General features: G+C 45.3%; 2 pseudogenes; one reads left to right on the top strand and one right to left on the bottom strand.

Moving 5' to 3' along the window:
- Window positions 1–9,771: 9,771 nt before the first annotated feature.
- LOC117835433 (phenolic glucoside malonyltransferase 1-like) lies at window positions 9,772–11,984 on the bottom strand (annotated as a pseudogene).
- Window positions 11,985–13,735: 1,751 nt separating this feature from the next.
- Window positions 13,736–18,253, top strand: LOC117837189 (aldehyde dehydrogenase family 2 member C4-like; annotated as a pseudogene).
- Window positions 18,254–19,652: the final 1,399 nt, after the last annotated feature.

Raw genomic sequence — 19,652 nt, 5'->3', positions numbered from 1 at the left:
TCATCGACTACATCAAAGAACACAAGGTGAAATGGCGATGGTATGCGCATGGAACACGAGGTCACGAATGGTCCATTGCCTATGAACAATCTAGCAAAAAAGGGCAAACCCACATACCATGGAGACGAACACGGTTGATCCCGAACTGCTAAAGCCAAGCCAACACAGACCATTTCAGATCATGTGATTTGTCTGGTTCGATGAGGGCTGGCCGCGGAGGTGGCATTTCAACGGGCAGCAGCAGAGGTGGTGGCCTGGGCCGTGGTTGAAAAGATGGTGCCATGAGGTTCAGGTGATCCTGAGGTGCCATTGCTAGAGGCTAAGTTGGAGGTGCCATGCGGATAGAGTGCTGCTGAGGTGCCGTTGCCAGTGGCTGAAGCGCAGGTGCCATCAGAGCTGGCTGTTGCTGAGATGCCGTGGGGGTAGGCTGCCCCCTCTTCTTCGACTCCTCCAAGTTTCATGCTCCATCTCTTCCATGTCCGGCCATTCTCCACTACATACACAAACGAAGAACAAAGGCACCATACGCTTACAATGCTGACCATATCAATATCATGCATATATAGTAAACGAGATAGACAAAAAAATGAGCTCGCGTACCTCCAATCGAACAATGCAAGACGGTAAACCGATGAGTGTAGGCGTTGCCTTGCAAGAATGTTGTGCACCACCTATTTATTGAGCACTACGGCGGGCACGAGCGTAGGTAGGAATCTTCAGTTTTGCACATCGATTACATGTGTGCACAACGGGTGTCATGGGATAAGCCCGACATGTGCAAGTGTACATTTCGCTGGACTACCCAGCATACAATACAAGACATTCCTGCGAGACAAGTCATGCGAGATTATGAGTGATAGGTTCCCTTTTGACGGTGCCTTGCAAGAATGTTGTGCACCCGCCTATTTATTGAGCACTACGGCGGGCACGAGCGTAGGTAGGAATCTTCAGTTTTGCACATCGATTACATGTGTGCACGACGGGTGTCATGGGATAAGCCCGACGTGTGCAAGTGTACATTTCGCTGGACTACCCGGCATACAATACAAGACATTCCTGCGAGACAAGTCATGCGAGATTATGAGTGATAGGTTCCCTTTTGACGGTGCCTTGCAAGAATGTTGTGCACCCGCCTATTTATTGAGCACTACGGCGGGCACGAACGTAGGTAGGAATCTTCAGTTTTGCACATCGATTAAATGTGTGCACGACGGGTGTCATGGGATAAGCCCGACGTGTGCAAGTGTACATTTCGCTGGACTACCCGGCATACAGTACAAGACATTCCTGCGAGACAAGTCATGCGAGATTATGAGTGATAGGTTCCCTTTTGACGTTGGGTTTAATGTAACAAAGATGTTGCCACCGTTCATTTGTGACAGTTATAGGCATCAACTGCATCAGGAGAAAGAGATTAATTGCTGGCAGGTTGCACAAAGCGATAAGGTCAGATAGTCCTTGCGTTGTCAGATGCACGGTGCAGGATGTCATGACTAGTCAATGTCATATGTGGTGCGTGACTAAAAAGGTCTGCCAAGGGTATGGATTCGCACTAAATGATTCTCGCAGGACAGAAGCTTGAGAAACGTGAACTAGCCGATGTGACAAAGCCAAGACGGATTATGCTAGACCAAATGCCGCGATTCAAGACTGAAAAGGCATTTTAGGACAGGCCGTTAAAGACTAGCAATGGGCATTCACAATCGAATGTGCATATTCGCACTGAAGGGACGCGTCGATTCAAGATGTTCACGAATGACCATTTCAGAATGACACACTCCCATATATAAAGAGGTAGTTTATCCACGAGTCGATCATTGTCATTTGCAGTTATGGCATTACACACTAACATGTTCCCTTCGTTGCTGGACTATCCGGCATACAACACAAGACATTCATGCAAGATTATAAGTCATAGGTTCCCTTTTGAATGTGAGTTAAATGTAAGAAAGATGTTGCCACCGTTCATCTGGAGAAAGAAAATAATTGTTGTCTTGTTGCACAAATTGATAAGCTCGTATAGTCCTTACGTTGTCAGACGCACGGTGCAGGATGCCATGACTAGTCCAACTCATCTGTGGTGCATGGCTGAAAAGGTCTGGCAAGGGCATGGATTCGCACTAGATGATTCTCATATGCCAGCGGAGCCTGAAAAACATGAACCGTTCGATGCGACTAGGCCTAGGCGGAATATGGTGGACCAAATACCACCAAAGGGCGGGAATCAAGACTAGTAACGGGCGTTCATGACCGCCACTGTAGGGACGTGTCGACCCAAAACTGGTAACGGACGTCCACGAATGGTCGTTTCGGAATGACACACTCCCACCTATAAAGAGGCAGTATATCCACGAGTCGATCATTGTCATTTACAGTTATGGTATTACACACTACCATGTTCCCTGCGTCGCAAATCGACTTCTCAGTCTCAAGCGCGGAAGCAAAAGCAGAAGAAACTATTGGGAAGTATAGGGAATCCTTTACATTCATGATCAGAGGCCGTCAATGGAGGATATGTTGCTACCCTACGGGTATTCATGATCCATGGTACCCACCAGCAGGACCAGAAGGAATTTTCGTCATCCTCGTTATGATGAACAGCGCACAAAAGGTAGGTGTCTCATTGCTATGAATACACATGCTCACATATACGCTTGCATGGTCAACCCTATGAATGCTTGCACGTAGGTATCAGTCTTGTTTCGTGCGGTGGTTGGAGATGCAACCGATTATGATGATACGTTTCGAGTTCAAGATTTAAAGGAACTTGAATTCAGGTTGAGCATGTGTGGGACCATTCCGGTTGCGTAAACATATCCTGCACTATTACAGTACTAGAGGACAACTGCATTGAAGTTCCACCTCCATCAGTAGGCAGAAGCATATGCACAACAATTGCAACCCAATCCCCTGTGGACGTCGTCTTCGACATAGGCGATTGGGTGATTCGAGCAAGACAGGCCGATGTGGTGGCACTATCTCATGTGATGGAGGCATTGCTCTATGGCAGTGGAGTGGAGTCAAAGTCATAAACTGTTTCAATTAAAGACACTAACACTGCTGGCTTCTCGCTGGTGATCAAATATGCGTGCGAAGGATCACTCTGAGAGGAGGCTGATTTATGGACACCCCTATCAATGCCTGGCCCGTGTTACTCTCACTTGCCGACATGTACTGCGTCGAATGGTTGAAGCTGCACTGTGCGTCAAAGATGTGGGACATGGCGTGCATGGAAACTGTGACCACATTTCTACGATGCGCATTTGAGACTAATTGCACCCAATTGCAGGAGAAGTGCATGTCTCTCATAGCGCTAATCTTGCCGGACGGAATACTCACAGAGGATTTTGTGTTCATATGGTACCACCATCCCAAAGTTATCAAGAAGATCCGTGTGCTTCCGGCTATGAACGTCGAGTAGAGATTAGGAGGCCGCTACCCGGATACACTATAATTTAATGTTTTATTTAAGTGTATTTTATTAATTTGTTGCACTGAAGCATATTTGGAATGTAATAGTCGGATCATCCTGCACACATGAATCTACAAAGCAAGATAATCCGTGGAGTGCTCATCAATGCCATGATGCCATGGACTGTCCCAGACTCCCTTCTGGAACCACTCATTTACATAAGGTCACTGACGCTTGGGTTCGAGTCCCAAGCGGTCCAACATGCTAGTGACCCAGGTCTCATGGTGGTTTCCAAAAAGTTTTGTCTCCCACTACCAAGCACAAAGGCGGGATCTAAAATTTTGAATTCCCCACTCCTCCTCCGGGTCCTCCCCCATTATATATAGTAATATAAATAAAAGAGGGGATCCAAGCCTCCCATATCCCGCCTGGTAATTCAAAAATCAGCCCCCTCTCCTCTTCCCGCTGAATAGCCCTAGTAGGTCTGCAACGGCGGCGGCGGCGGCAAGCGCAGTTTCGGCAGCCCTGTCAAGCTCGACGGGCGATGGGCTGCCTAAGCAACTTTCGGTGGGCTACGAGATGGTTCAAGGCCATCGCTCCGTCGGCCTCCCGAGGCTACCACCATCGGCTGTCGTGCTCGATTTCATGCAAAGAAGACCAAGGAAATGGCGCATGCCCAGGGTGCTCCATCGAGGAGGCATTCGGCACCTCCTTCTCTCCATGTTCATCAGGTCAGTGGTCTCCTCCCTGTATTGCTAAATTCAATTATTAGATTGCTTCCCCATGCTCTTTGGCATTCAATATTGCAGTTGGTGGGGAATGTGGATTTGTTGTACCCTATTGCGAGAGTTGGTGAAAAATTACTTCTCCACCAGATCCCCTTTATCTTTGTAGAACTTAATAGATTAAATTATTAGATTGCTTCCCCATGCTCTTTGGCTTTCACTATTGTAGTTGGTTTGGGGAATGTGGATCCGCTGTACCCTATTGCGAGAGTTGGTGAAAAATTATTTCTCCACCAAATACCCTTTATCTTTGTAGAACTTAATAGATGAAATTATTAGATTGCTTCACTGTACTCTTTGGCTTTCACTATTGTAGTTAGATTTGGGAATTTGGATCTGTTGTACCTTATTAGTAGAGTTGGTGAAAAATTACAGCTCCAGCGGATCCCCTTTATCTATCACCTTTTTCAATAATTATTTTTGTGCCAAGTCAAATTGTTTACGTGGTTTGTAGAATTTAATAGATGAAATTGCTTCAGTTTGTGAATAATCTCAACCTTTTCCACATGTTCTTGTACTTGTTTATTTGTCCGCTCTTAATTTATACTTAAACAAATGCATCAACTAAAGTTATTTCAGCCAGCTAGAGGGTCAACATCTATAATCGCTCCTTTTCAGTCCAGCTCCAAGGTAACAAACTAAACATACGATGATTATTGATGTTCCTTCTTTCCTTAGTTTAAATCAATTACAAGAGCACAATCTGACTTCGGATCCACTATTGCTAGCTGGAAGTTCTCAAATCAATGGTGCTTCTTGCAAACAAGAATGTGATGTGGCAGCGGAGTACTCAAGAAGCTCTACCAAATCCTTATGGGCAGTGTTGATGCAAGTTGACGCTGACAAATAGGATGGGATACAACTTCGACAACAGTTTGTTGCTCACCAGCAAGAGTTAGCTACCTTGAAGAAGAAGATAGAAGAATTAGAATCAACTCTCAAATTGTAGTCAGCCGATATTGAGAAATTAAAGAAGGTAACATAAGATAGTGAAGCACTCCTTCGTCAACTGCTAACTTATACAAGAGGTTAAGATCAATACTCTACTTTGTTTCTTGAGATTATGACCTGGACGTAGCTTTGTTAATCTTTATTCTTTGCGAGACAGTTATCTTGTAATAGTTTGTGATATGTGATGAACAGTAGTGGTTGTCTCGATGGGAAACAATAATTTATTTTCTTGTATACATAAATATATGTTATGTTTATTATTTTGCCAACTTGATCGGAATTGAAATGAAATCAATTATTTATCAGGCTCAATTGGTTAAATTTATGTTTGCCTTAAGTGGGCTTAGCCCATATATAATTGGGCCAAAGGTCAATTTCATTCATAAATCATGACTAATAGGGCTGCAAACAATTTGCACAACTTTTAGGGTTGACCCAATAACAAATGGGCCTACTGGAATCAATTTTGGGCTATCTGAATAATATTATCATGTGTCACACAAATTTTGAGCTCAACCCAGTAACAAATGGGCCTATCGGAATAAATTTTAGGTTAGCTGAATAACATTGACCTGTGGGAACAATTTTGGGCTCGATCCAACAACAAATGAGCCAAATTCATTTTATGACAAAACAATTTGTCACAATTGTCATGCCGCATCGGATGCCACATCAGATTCTATCTATCGTGGAAAAACAGTACGATCCAATTTATGATGTTTTTGGTTGACGATTCGTAGGCGTCATAATTTTAGTGACGCAACAAAATAAAGGACGTCACTAGTCGCGGTTTATGATGCTCGACTAATGATGAAGGGTTTTCGTCAGTCCCGCATCATAAATCACAATTTATGACAAAAAAGTGTTTATGATATTTTTTTGGTTCGTCATAGGTAGTAGATTTCTTGTAGTGAATCTTAGTGGGTGGCGTCGCAAGCTTAGTGGGTGGCGGCACAAGCAGCTTATGCAAGAAGGGAGGCGGGTATGCGACGCTAGCTACCAACCTAGCCTCCTTATCCGTTCGGACTGGAGCAATTCCGACCATACGAGATTCCGTATAGTAACCGTATGTCTGCAGGTGGGTCGAACAACGTTCCAGGCTTACAAAATGGTATGTTTCAAACTACTACGAAATTGTAATGGCATGCATCCTATAAGTCCAACAATAATGGTGATGAGTCAAAAACTTGCAAATTGTAATGATATAGATCCAATTAACCCTAAAAGCGACGTGGAGTGCAATGGTTTGGATGTTCTTTGGGCACAATGTTTCGATTCCTGCCTCTGACGTCTTCTTTTGCTTTTTTCCCTACCACTGACAAGTGGGCTCCCCACTACATCGTTGTGACAAAAAACAAACCTAAAACAGGCGAACATAATTCGAATCAGGGACCTGTTGCCAATGGGAAGCAAACCATTGAGGTAAGGAGAAAATTATAAATGGGACAAGTTACACATCATTGTTTATTAGAAGTTTAGAAATTTAAATTGATGTTTTTTTTTTGAAAAATTTTGTCCGAAATTTTGACCGAATTTTGCCTTTATAACGAAATCAGCACCATACGCTAAGGCATATCATCAGGCCACGTTATCCTGATTTTACTACCGTCGGATCCCGGGCAAAGTTTCCATCCGTCCATCATTCTGGCGCCTCCGGCGATAGCGTTCGCGAGTCTTCGCGAGGGCTCTTCGTTTCCCGTTGCTCGTCCTGCGGCCTACGCGCTCTTCGCCAACCCTCGCCTCCCACGCCGCCAGCGCTGATCAAGTGACCGCCCTGCCACCGCTGGCGATCTCTCTCTGGCGTCAATGCTGCGACCCTGCGGTGGCCGCCAGTTCTTCACCAAAGCAGCAAGCCAGCAGTTGACCTCTCTTCCTCCTTCCCCTCTACCAATTGCCGCGTCAGCAGTTGACCCGCAATTCCTGCACCTCAACATCCAATTCGAGCTACCACCAGACATGCCCGATCCTCAGTATCTGTCTTTGTTGCAGCACCTTTCCTCCTTCCATGGATCTCTTCTTCGGGTCGCATCTTCCATCCCCTCTGCTCTTCCTTTTTTCAATCTAACAAAATAGTAGCAACAAATCCATCACCTGCCTGATCCCTGTTCATCATCATTCATCGTAAACTCCACTGCGACCAGTCCATGCCAGCCACTCCCTTCCTCTCTGTGCCACCAAATCCAAGCCAATAGCTGCAGCGGTGTCATAGGGGCCATGAGCTCACCGGTGATGTTGGAGTCTCTACGTCTCTTTGCGATGCCTTTGATGCTTAGTGCATGGAATATGTTTGTGCACTTCAGAGTTATGGCAACTTCACCAGCGTGCAGTCATCCAACAAGGCATTCAGTATTATGCCAATTTCAGTGTAGTACTTCTAACAAAAGTCATGTGACCAATGAACTGTTATAAAATTTACATACATTATCTATGTGATGTGTTATGTGTACATGCACCTAAGAACTCAAGATCGATGCTTTCCCATTATTTTGTACTGTACCTACGCAAATCAAGTATAACGTAGGATGGCCAGGTGCATTTATCATTTTTCCATAGGAAAAAGGATTGAGACATCAGTACTTTGTTTGAAAAGAGAGTGAGGTATTGGAATATGAAGTATACTTTACCTCATCAGACAATGAACCACCTTTTTACCAGGCTGACAAAAGTCCCAGACATGTAATATTTTACACCTCAGTTTTATTTTTTCCAACCATTCTTAAATTTCTTTATTCATATAACTTATTTCTTTATTCATATAACTTAGTTTACCTTTTGAAATCGTCTGGTTATAATAACAACTAAGGTCCACAATGGACAACAATGATGTAGTGGTCTTAAGTAATAAATTAGGGCTTTGCTAAGGTACACCTCTTAACCTCCAAAGAGGTACGATGGGCCTTTTCATTTTGTAAATAGAAAAACATCAATTAGAAAATAAATCGGTGACGTGCAAGAGATCCTCCTCAAATCATGGGTTTTCCAAACAAACTGCATGCGAGCATGCACGCCGTCATTTTTATTCTTTTGAAGTTTATGCATGCCGGCGTTATCATGGAGAGATACGGTTTGAGGGATTTTTTTGTCCGTCATTTTTTTTTCTTTTGAAGAAGTCCATGCATGCAATTGTTAAAATGCGATCTTTGGCCCTTCACTGAGTCATGAATATTTTTTACGCATGCAACTATCACTTTGATGAAAGATCATGTTACAGAATTGCATGCGGTGTGCACCATGTCACGTTTTAACCCATCACCATGTCACCATAATTTCAGGTGAAAAACACGTTACAAAATCTCAGGGATTTGCACCATGTCACGTTAACAAAAGCGGCATATATATGAAATTTGTCAGATCTGCTTTAACGTGAAACTACCGTGATAGGTTGGATCCTTTGCATCTATAACAGCATCAGATCTAATTGAAGAAAGATATTTTGCATTTTTTATCATATTTTCTAAATTAAAAATTATACAAATATATATTTCTTCTATTACCTCGTAGGAAGTAATAGTTACCAAATCTAACCAAATGGACGGTCCACGTTCATTTGGGAGTACCTTAGCAAAACCAAATAAATTATACTGTTCTTTCTAAATGTAGTATTTAAACTGTACTCTTAAGCACATAAGACTTAGAATCTGGATTAACTTTGCTTTTAAGAACATAATTTTAAAACCTATCAATATGTTCTGCTTGAGCTTTCGGAGAACAAAGGTGGGATCTCAAAAGCTGACCGCTATCATTTTTACCGCGAGCTGCTGGTACTTAACTACCAACTGACACTATAAAAGTATGAAAATTGAATATGAGCTAGTGATACTTGCAGGTACTTTCCCTTCTTATCCTTCTTACCAAAAAATAATTAAATAGATTTATACATAATTAAAAAGGTTATTATAGTAATTTCTCACTATTTTTTGACTTGGTCCTACCAAATTGGTACTTCTTGATACTTCTCTTTTGGTACTTCATGGTACTTCCTTTGTTTCCACTGTCCGATTTCGCCGGATGGACGGCTCTCATTTTTTTCAAGCACTCATTTTTTAGTTATCAATATATATGAGAAAGAGCTTTTGCAAATGTAATGATATGGGAATGTAAAATTTGCCATGTCAAATGGGACTATGATGCCAAAGTTTAAATATTGTGTCAGAACTTCCCTTTAAACCTTAGAAGATTTCAGTAACCCTATTATTCGTATGTTCCAAATAAGACTTAGTTGAGCAATTTCTTTAGAAAAATTCTATTGCATGTTCGGCTTCTAAATCAAACTTTCCCTTCCTTCAGTGTTCAGACATGCATGCACCCCTGAATCTCCTTCTCCTATGTTATGATAGTACAATATAACTTTAAGACTATAGCGAAAAAATAAGCTACATAGATAACTGTTCAGAAATCTCCAAACTCACAGTACATCAGAGTTGTGAATCTAGGAAAAAATCAGCCTTATTTCATTAAAGCTCCTCTTAGAGCTATTTAAATTGCAAGTGCCAACATGGACACTGAGCGTCGCAGTAGCTGGAGGAAGATCAGTTCAAGCTTATCATCATACTAAAAAGAGAGATAAATATTTGTATGATGTTACATATACATACCACATAACTGAATATATCCTGTGCCAGTCTACTCTACAGGTGGCGCGGCAAACGCCTGTGTTTCTAGCTTTGTCCGAAATTTTGACCGAATTTTGCCAAGGACAAAAAAGTGGAAAACGAAATCGAGAACCCTGGAACCAGCTCACGCATGGGTATTGCATCGAGTGGGCAAGAATCATACGTCAACCCCAAACATCTCACGGAACGCCGGCATCTTGTCCGAGGAGAGGACCACCGACGCTTGCACCGAGCCGGCCTCCCTGCCGGCGAGAAGGGAAATCTCGCCGTCGTGGTTCAGGGATGTCTTCTCCACCCTCACCGGCCTCCCGAACCCGAAATCCACGGCGTACGCGGGGAACCGCGACGACCCCGCAAGAACGACCGTGCGGCCGGCCCGCCTGACATCTCGTCGAACTTGGTGATCCACCGGCTGCAGTCAGCGAGCGGGTCCCGCCTGACATCCTCCACGGCTTTCCTGATGGCCAAGAACGCCCGGGCAGGCCCGTCTGCCCCGGCGAGCTCCTCCCCGTTCAGCGAGATCATGCACGGGACGACGCAGTTGCCAGCGTAGTCGTCCGGCGCCGGCGGCGAGATGAGGGCGCGACAGTCGGCGAGGAAGGCGGCGAACACCGGGGCGCCGTCGGTGAACCCGCTGGCGCGCGCGAGGGAAACCCACCCGTGCGCTGCCAGCGCGGCGAAAGTTGATGGCAGCGTCCTAACGCCTGTGGCGGCGGCGAGACGCTGCTTTAGGCGACGCACCGTGGATGCCGGTAAAATGAACGTGCGCCATTAGAAAATGTTTACTGTAGCAACACATTATCAAATCACGGACTAATTAGGCTTAATAGATTTATCTCGCCGTTTAGCCTCCACTTATGTAATGGGTTTTATAAATAGTCTACGTTTAGTACTCTTAATTAATTAGTATCTAAATATTTCATGTAACGGGTGCTAAAAATAAGCAAATATAATCAAATGGGACCTCAATCTGTCCGAAGCCCCCCCTGCCTTTGATACAGAGAGTCGTCGGAGCCAAGAGGGAATATACTGAATGATGCAGCTACAGACAACTCATTGATTGGAAGCAGCTACAGATCACAACTCACCGACGAATATACTTTATCTTTTTACTTATTTCATTGATGCATAATAGTGCTAATGTATGTTTAATTTATAGAACTGCAGAAAATCGAAGCAGTTTCAGCAACTCACCTTGGGCAAATGGCTAACTCTGGGCAAGTCCGGCGTAACCTGCCGCAAGAACACGCCGGCCACCTCCTCGTCGCCGTCGAAGCTCACCAGGCTGCGGTCCTGAAGCGGCGGTGCCGGATTCCCGGTAACACGGCCCTGGTGAACCCCCGCTGCTGCTGCCACCGCCGCCGCAGCCCACATCTCTATGAACCGCCACAACCCACGCCCGTCCACCGCAGCGTGATGCACCGCCAGCCCCACCGCCACGCACCCGTCGCCGCCGACGAACTCCGTCACCTGCACGCGCACACGTTTTCACCGTTACGTGACATCCCGGCCGGGGCCTACGTACTACGTATAGTATGTAGCGCGTACCTGCACTGCCATCACCGGCGCTGGTAGCTCGTCCCGGCGGATGTCCGGCACTAGCTGCCGGAGTGCGTCAACGTCCTGCTCGTACTCGGCACCCTCCACGACGAGCCTCGCGAACGCGAGATCCGTCTCGGCCTCGACGAACGCGACGCGGGCATCGTCGCCGAGGACGATGGACACGGTGCGCGAGTCCGGCGAGTAGGCGACCTCGCCGGCAAGGGGGTGGAACGCCTGGAGGACCGCCGCCAGCGAGGACCTGAGCTCGCGCGCTATGTCCTGGGAAGGACGAGGTGGCGACGGTGCGGGGAAGAGGAAGACGTGGCAGACGGGCGGGAGCGCCGCCCAGTGCGCGTCGAAGGAGGAGAGCGGTACGCGGCGGCCCGGAGCCGGCAGCGGCACGCAGTCGGAGGGGAGGGAGATGGTGGTGGCGAGCCTCGTTCGCACGGCCGGCGGCATGCTGAGCACGTTAGGCTCCAACGCCGGGATGGCACGACAAGAATGGAAAGCAGAGAGGTCGCAGTGTCCGATATGCGTGGAGCATTGTATGAATCGCGAATCGGCAGGGTGTGGACCATGACACTACGTGGTTATTTTTTCGAGAGGAAAAAACCAAGGAAAATATATTTGCTCTCGGGATCCTGGCACTCAACTTCTAGGGTTTGGCAAGGATATGGGCATGGGCGGCCTTGAAGAAGTATCCGCTGACAAGATAGTGATCACCGACTCATCGTGACCCATCTACCACTCTTCCCTGGCTCGGATTTCTGATTCTATGAACAACGCGCAGCGCAAAACACACATCAGGAACATGTTTCCTTCTCAGAGTAATTCGTCCGTGCTTGGATTTGATGTAGAAATGCCGCAGTGACTTGCCCAAGCGTACAGTGACTTCTTATTTTTGTTGGCTCAATAATGACTTTTTTTTTTTGGTTTACTTCGGTTGATGTCCGACCTATTTCATGAACATGTTCATCGTCCGTTTATCTCCTTCCTAAATAAATGTGTGTGCAATATGTTTCTAGCTTTCTCAATACTCGTGGGTAGTGAAACCTCAATGTCTGGCGAAACATTTAGTAAAGATACAGAAGAGACTCATGGGCATCATCCATTATAAACAAACACCAAATATATTTTTCACCAGCACCAAAATATACCAGGAGATGTGGCAAATCGGAAACCATTACTTAGTTAATTTGGGATGAGGCTTCGAAAAGATAGTTTGTGCTTGATAGACGACGGATCTTGAATAGTTTAATTACAACTACTATAACCAGTGTCAGTAGTCAGCATCGTTCACTGGACAATAAAACTTAGATATATGATAGGAGAATAACGTGGAGAATAAATTAAACATAAGTTTCTGAGTAAGAAAAATTGCTCGAAGAGTTGTAGTCTCGTAGAGATGTGATCTCCGTATGTGAATGTTTGTCGTTTCGGACAGGAGTTTTGTACTGGAAATAGGCTAAACTTTTTGGTCTGAACGTCATTTAAAAAGGAACAGAGGTACGTAGTAACTAAATATGAGCTTAATTAGAGTCTGTATTAAGCCTACACACCAAGCATGTGCTATTTAGGTTATTGATTTATATCACAGAGTCTTGATTCAAGGACCCATATTTAATTGAATTTCATTGAAGCTTTTCGGAACATATTCCCCATTGTACTTGAGTAAAGAACGAATCCTCTAGCAGGTTAGTACTGTCTATGGTTGAGACGGTTTCCCAAATCTTATCCCAAATTATAAACTCGAAATATCTTGGACATGCAAACCGTTTGTGCACTTAAACAATCTCTTGATAGCCGAAAAATGGCATCTTACAGTGTGGATATGATTGTACGTCTACACAATCAAAGGAAACGAATCAGCTGTTCGACAAGTCGATCGCTGACTAGACAATATGGAACCCTTAAGACGTATTGGAGATGGTATGTATATTAAAATTTCCATCTTTAACAACCTATGACAACAATTGCATGTTATATTAACTAATTTAATGAGCGGGTTGCAATTTTATAAACTCAATTAAATTATGAATGTAGTAACTAATAAGTAAGTCAATTCTATACTACCCTAAATGAAACTCAATTAAACCATGGATGTACCCTAAATGAAACTCAATTAAACCATGGATGTAATAATTAACAAGAAGAAGGAAAAAAAATCAAACTCAATTATATATTAATTCAATCAACTTCATTAATTAAAATTATGAATGTAATAATAAATAAGTAGTCAAACTCAATTCTATATTATATTAAAATGATAAATATAGCATTGTAATGGTTATAATATGACCATATTTTATTAAAAAATAATCCACATCTAGTTATTTTCTCTCTCTTCCCTCCTCTCTGTTCTAGGTCCAGATCTAGATCTAGATGACAACCTAATGAAGCTAGAAATGATGGATAAAAGTTGAAAAGGAAGGTTGGAATGGCACAAACCACCTTATATAGCCACCTCCTCCAAAGAAATAAGAGCAAAACCTTCCCTCTTAGATTTGGTGTTTTTGAAGCTTTTCCCGAACTCCTCTCGAGCAAGCTTCAAATGGAAGGTTGGTTGTGAAATAAGCTGCCCACAACCTTATCTGGGCGAGGTTTATGCTGGCGGGCGACATAAGCCACCCACCAGCACAATGGCATTTGTGCTGGCGGGTGCTCCCCACCGGCCCAAAGAAGCTTTGTGCTAGCGGGTGCCAATCACACCTGCCAGCACGCTAAATTTTCTGTACCAGTATAAATCAATCCTGACGTAGTACGTGGCAACAATGACTTGTCCTCACAGCTAGAGTAGTCTTTATATAAGAAGCCCAGCGTCTTCAAGACTACCTCAGAGACAGAAGAGAAGAATCAGAAGGTTCCTGTGAGTTGTTTGGCATACGCAGGCCGGCATCAATGGCGACCAACGACTGCAACAGCAGTGGCAATGCAGCAGACCTTGTGGTGCCGGAAATCAAGTTCACCAAGCTCTTCATCAACGGCGAGTTTGTTGACCCTGTCTCGGGTACATACACCTCATCTTTCTTTCCCCATATCTATAAACATTTTTTCAGTTACATATTTTTTTAGTAATTAACTACACATTAGCCGCAAGTCCAAGTCAATTAATTAATTGCTAAATATTCCCTGAGTTTTTAAATATACAGTTTTTAGCTTGTCATAAACATCACATATTTAGAAATGGAGGGAGTACGTTGAATTTATAGCTTAGTGAAAAATACTTTTAACTTAAACAGGTAGACGTAGCGGGCTGTTTATGAATTTGATTTGAATTTACAGGCGATACATTTGAGACACGGGACCCGCGGACGGGTAATGTGCTGGCCCACATCGCAGAGGCGGACAAAGCTGATGCGGACCTGGCCGTGAAGGCCGCCAGAGAGGCCTTTGACCATGGCACGTACGTGGCCCCGCATGTCAGGCTATGCAAGTAAAACGCCCCGTGAAATCATATCATCAATTCAAACAGAAAAAATGGCAGCCGTTCACGAATCCCCACTAGTTACTGCACCACCTGCGTTTTGTTAGAACTCACTGTAGCTTTCCCGGCAAATTAAACTTGGTAATGGCGTTGTCGTCCTCAGGAGAGGGGCCGGACCATGAACAGGTTGGCGGACCTGGTGGAGCAGCACACGGAGGAGCTGGCGGCGCTGGACGGGGCCGACGCCGGGAAGCTGCTGCTGCTGGGCAAGCTCATGGATATCCCGTTCGCGGAGCAGACGCTGCGCTACTACGCGGGCGCGGCCGACAAGGTCACGGCGAGGTGCTGCGCCTCTCCGGCAAGTACCAGGGGTACACGCTCAAGGAGCCCATCGGCGTCGTCGGCATCATCATCCCCTGGAACTTCCCTTCCCTCATGTTCTTCCTCAAGGTCAGCCCCGCGCTCGCCGCCGGATGCACCGTCGTCGTCAAGCCCGCCGAGCAGACGCCCCTCTCCGCACTCTACTATGCCCACCTCGCCAAGCTGGTATTGTATTAATTTAAGTTTTCTTCCACACGAACATTTGGCAAATGATTTGAATCACAATTGCTAATTGAGTCCATATACGTTTCTTTTCTTTGAATTTCATCGCGCAGGCCGGCATTCCGGACGGAGTGATCAACGCCGTCCCGGGGTTTGGGCCGACCGCCGGCGCGGCCATCACCTCCCACATGAACGTCGACAGCGTGAGAACACGCTGACCATTACCTGGTTTCCATCCCAAATGTGCTCTGGTTGGGTTCTTCACCAAAATGTTGTCATATTGCAGGTGTCTTTCACCGGCTCAGGTGAAGTTGGCCGCCTCGTCATGGAGTCGGCCGCGAGGAGCAACCTCAAGACGGTCTCTCTGGAGCTCGGCGGCAAGTCGCCACTGATAATCTTCGACGACGCCGACGTGGACATGGCCGTGAACCTGTCACGACTCGCCATCTTCTACAACAAGGTACTACATCATTGTGCTGGACTGGTAATCTTCAACAGGTGATGTTCAGAATAATTCCGAACATATGCCCATGAGCTGACCCTCTGAACTTTACAGGGCGAGGTTTGTGTAGCCGGATCGCGCGTTTACGTCCAGGAAGGGATCTACGACGAGTTCGTGAAGAAGGCCGTGGAGGCCGCCCAGAACTGGAAGGTTGGAGACCCTTTCGACGCAACCACCAACATGAGTCCCCAGGAACCATCAAACTGTTTATCTTAATTTGTTCATCCATCATTCCTGAACATGAGATTAGTATCAGAAGAATACCAACCTGGAAATGTTTCTTCGATGTGGCAGGTTGATAAGGAGCAATTTGAGGTGGTCCTCAGCAACATTCAGCATGGCAAGAGCGAGGGTGCGACTCTGCTCACCGGCGGCAAGCCGGCTGGCGACAAAGGCTACTACATCGAGCCTACAATCTTTGCAGATGTCACGGTAACTTCTAGAGCAAGCGCAACAGATCAAACTGCTCGGAATACACTTCTACACTGTTCGACGGTCGCGTACTCACCCGGATTAATTGATTGAATAACCAGGAGGACATGAAGATTTCCCAGGAAGAGATATTCGGCCCGGTGATGTCCCTCATGAATTTCAAGTACGCGCTTCTGGAATCTCACGCACATCGATCAGAATTATTCAGCCTTCCACTCTGACTGACAAGGCATTGCGCTTGATTTCTTCTTCCAGGACGGTGGATGAGGCGATCGAGAAGGCAAACTGCACCAAGTACGGCCTCGCCGCCGGGATCGTGACCAGGAGCCTCGACGTCGCCAACCGGGTGTCGCGGTCGGTGCGGGCTGGCACCGTGTAGGTCAACTGCTCCTACATCGGTGCTGGTAGTCTGAGGGTACTTGTGGCTTCCACTACTTTGCATCAAAATATAAACTAGATCATGCTATCTAAATGTACCACCTATAGTTGATCTAGTGTGAATCCTCATCCCAAAATAAAGTTTTGCAACCTATAACCAATCCTATCAAGATACTACTCTAGGAAAGTAAAGGCACACAAGTTGCAAGTATGAAATGCGGAAACGTAAGGAGGGGATGAGAGAAAGCAAACTCTTGACACAAGAATTTTTTCCGTGGTATCGGTAGGTACTAAGCCACCAATAGTCCACGTTGTTGAAGCACTCACATAAGAGTATTGCTTCCCGGTCACCAAGTCTCTCCCAAGGCACCCCTTGACTTGCCACAAAGACTCGGCCACTAAGGCACACGCCAAAGTTTCTCGGTCACCTTGATACCATTTCCACTAAGGAGCTTCTTCACAAAGTAAGGAGTCTCCACGTCCTCTGCACAAGGTCGTCGACGCCACTCCACACCAAGCCAGAGGGTCGAAGACTTACCGGTGAGCCACCAAGGCTTCAAGACGCCGGCACTCTCTTGTACAGCGGTAGTTCACTCTAGAACCTAATCACAAGGTTGGCACACCTTGCACTCACTCCTCTCTAGGCCTATCCTAGCACTAAACACTATTCTAAGTTGTGCTAAATCTTTGATTGATCACTTAAACACTTTTAGTGGTTTGGATGTGTTCTTAATGAGTCTTGGTCTTCAATGCATCCCTAGACACTCCAGCAACTTCAAATGGGCGAGTGGTGGAGGTATAAATAGCACCAAGGGCTCAAAGAGCTTTTGCTCTAACGGCTAGTTAAAAAGTATACCATCAGATGTTCTGATGGTCTATTTCTAGCATGCATTGGAACATCCGGTGCAACTAGCCGTTGGCTCCCCACGCCCAACTTTTTCACTGACACATCCAAAATTAATCCAATGCTTCATTCGATGCACCCATCGGATCATCCGGTGTTGAAGAGCTTTTTGCCGAAACCTTATGCTTTATCTGACGCTCCTTTTGTGCCCTCCATCGCATCATCTGGTACTACTTGATTTTCTTCGTCTTTCAAGCATGTCCCTCAGAATTTGTCCGACGCTACTAGAAAAGGGGCCATGGGATCATCCGTTGGTTGACTTTGGCTTGACTTCATCACAGCGTACTAATTGCTCCGACGCTTCTTCCGACGCTCATCTGGGGGGCCATCGGAACATCCGATAGTGTGCTTTCCAGAATTTCTTCGTTTCTTCACTTGACTTTAGTTGTGGTTACTTCCTTGGGACCTAGAATACCTTCAAGACATGTTCTAACCAATTTGTTAGTCCCAATAATCATGTTATCATTGAATCACTAAAATGATGAACAAATGGTTTATCAAGGTCACGTTCGCTACAGCGTTCGACCCGCTGTTCGGCGGGTACAAGATGAGCGGCTTCGGCCGGGACATGGGTGTCGCCGTACCTGCAGGTCAAGAGCGTCATCACCGCGCTTCCGGACTCGCTACGGTACTGACTACTGAGGTCTGCGTGGCCGAGGTCGATCTCTCCTCGCTTGTGATAAAGTTGTTGGCTTAATGCTTGTGTGCGGCCGTCTCTGATGTGTTGGACAGTTGGATGTGTGGTATGGTATCAGCAACTTCATCATTAAAACTATTTGTGAATTTAATAATGAATTTCTCACGATTGCCACATCAGTACTCCATTTAGGTAAAGCTTTTGCATGACAACCGCCGGGAAAGTTGGTCCTAGATAATTTTGTTGCCCAGTTGCCGATAGTTCTCTACCAAGTACCGAAGTAAAAACTATAGTGACGATGTTTTGTACGACTGGTAAATCTGAAATGGCCAGCCACTGTTGTGCAATTGTCGGTAAAGACGGTGGATGAGAGGCTTTACACCTATTGCGGTGCATCCGGAGGAGGGAAACTGCCACGGTAAAAGCACAAAATGTACGACGGAAAATCCCTCTTGGGGCAGAGTAAAGACCATTCCGGTCACAAATACACTAGCTTTTGACATAAAAAAGCAAATTTTTAAAGTTGTAAACTGTAAACATCTTTTTACACTGCGTAAACCATTATTGACGACTTGACGTCAGATAAGTGATGTTCACTTGCAAGTTGCAGCACATTAATGACTGAATAGTGACGGCGCGTAATAAGACCAGTCACTTGTGTGGGCTTCAGGTTGTGGACCAGATCACCTGATGTGTTGAGTGTTGACAGCCCTTTTGGACCATGAAGTGGGCTTGGCGTGTAGGGTGGCCCATGAAAGTGGAGCCAATGGGCCTATCGGCCAGCCCAGAGCCGGTTATCAAAAAGCCTATATAGAATACTTAAAATCGCAAGATTTCAAATTGGGTTCGCAATCTATTCTTACATTTTTTTTCTGAAAAAAATATCGGAATTTCTGCAAATAATAATGTCCGCAAAAGTAAAATTCATAATCTAACAGGCCCTGAGCACACGACAACATGGGGCACCCTCCCTCACTCATGCAGACTCGGTGCACACAACTCAGAGGCCCTGTTTGAAATTGAAACACCACTCATGAAAAAGAAAAAAAACTGGCGACCTCCCTTCAGGGAAATCCGTTTTTCTCGTTTGAAGACATAGTAGATGGTCCAACAATCTAAAAAGGCCCATACTTATCACAAGTCCAGCCTTAAAAGTAGTGGGCCTATTTCAACATAACAATGTAGCACTAGCACCTGGTGAAAGCCCGATTAAGCTTTTCACTGGGGTTGATTTGGCCCATTTATGATAAATCAACAATGGCGGACCCATAACATCTCTGCGCATGCTTGCGGCATTGTTGTTGTCCATCGGGTTATACAAAATAAAAAAAATTCATCCACGCGACATCCAAAGTAACTTTGGCTAATCCTAGGAAATCGAGTGATGTCATATTTTTTTTAAAAAACACACACAATATAGACGCAATGCCACAAACGTTCATGTATACTACGTATACTCGACTTTATAAACAACACACTAAACCCCTATGAGAGAATGACCTAATGATTTTGATATTGATGATGTCGCC

The sequence above is a fragment of the Setaria viridis genome, chromosome 9 (assembly GCF_005286985.2).
Source record: "Setaria viridis chromosome 9, Setaria_viridis_v4.0, whole genome shotgun sequence".
Lineage (NCBI taxonomy): Eukaryota > Viridiplantae > Streptophyta > Magnoliopsida > Poales > Poaceae > Setaria > Setaria viridis.
Note: the sequence above shows the minus strand (reverse complement) of the source record. Positions and strands in the feature narration are given on the sequence as shown.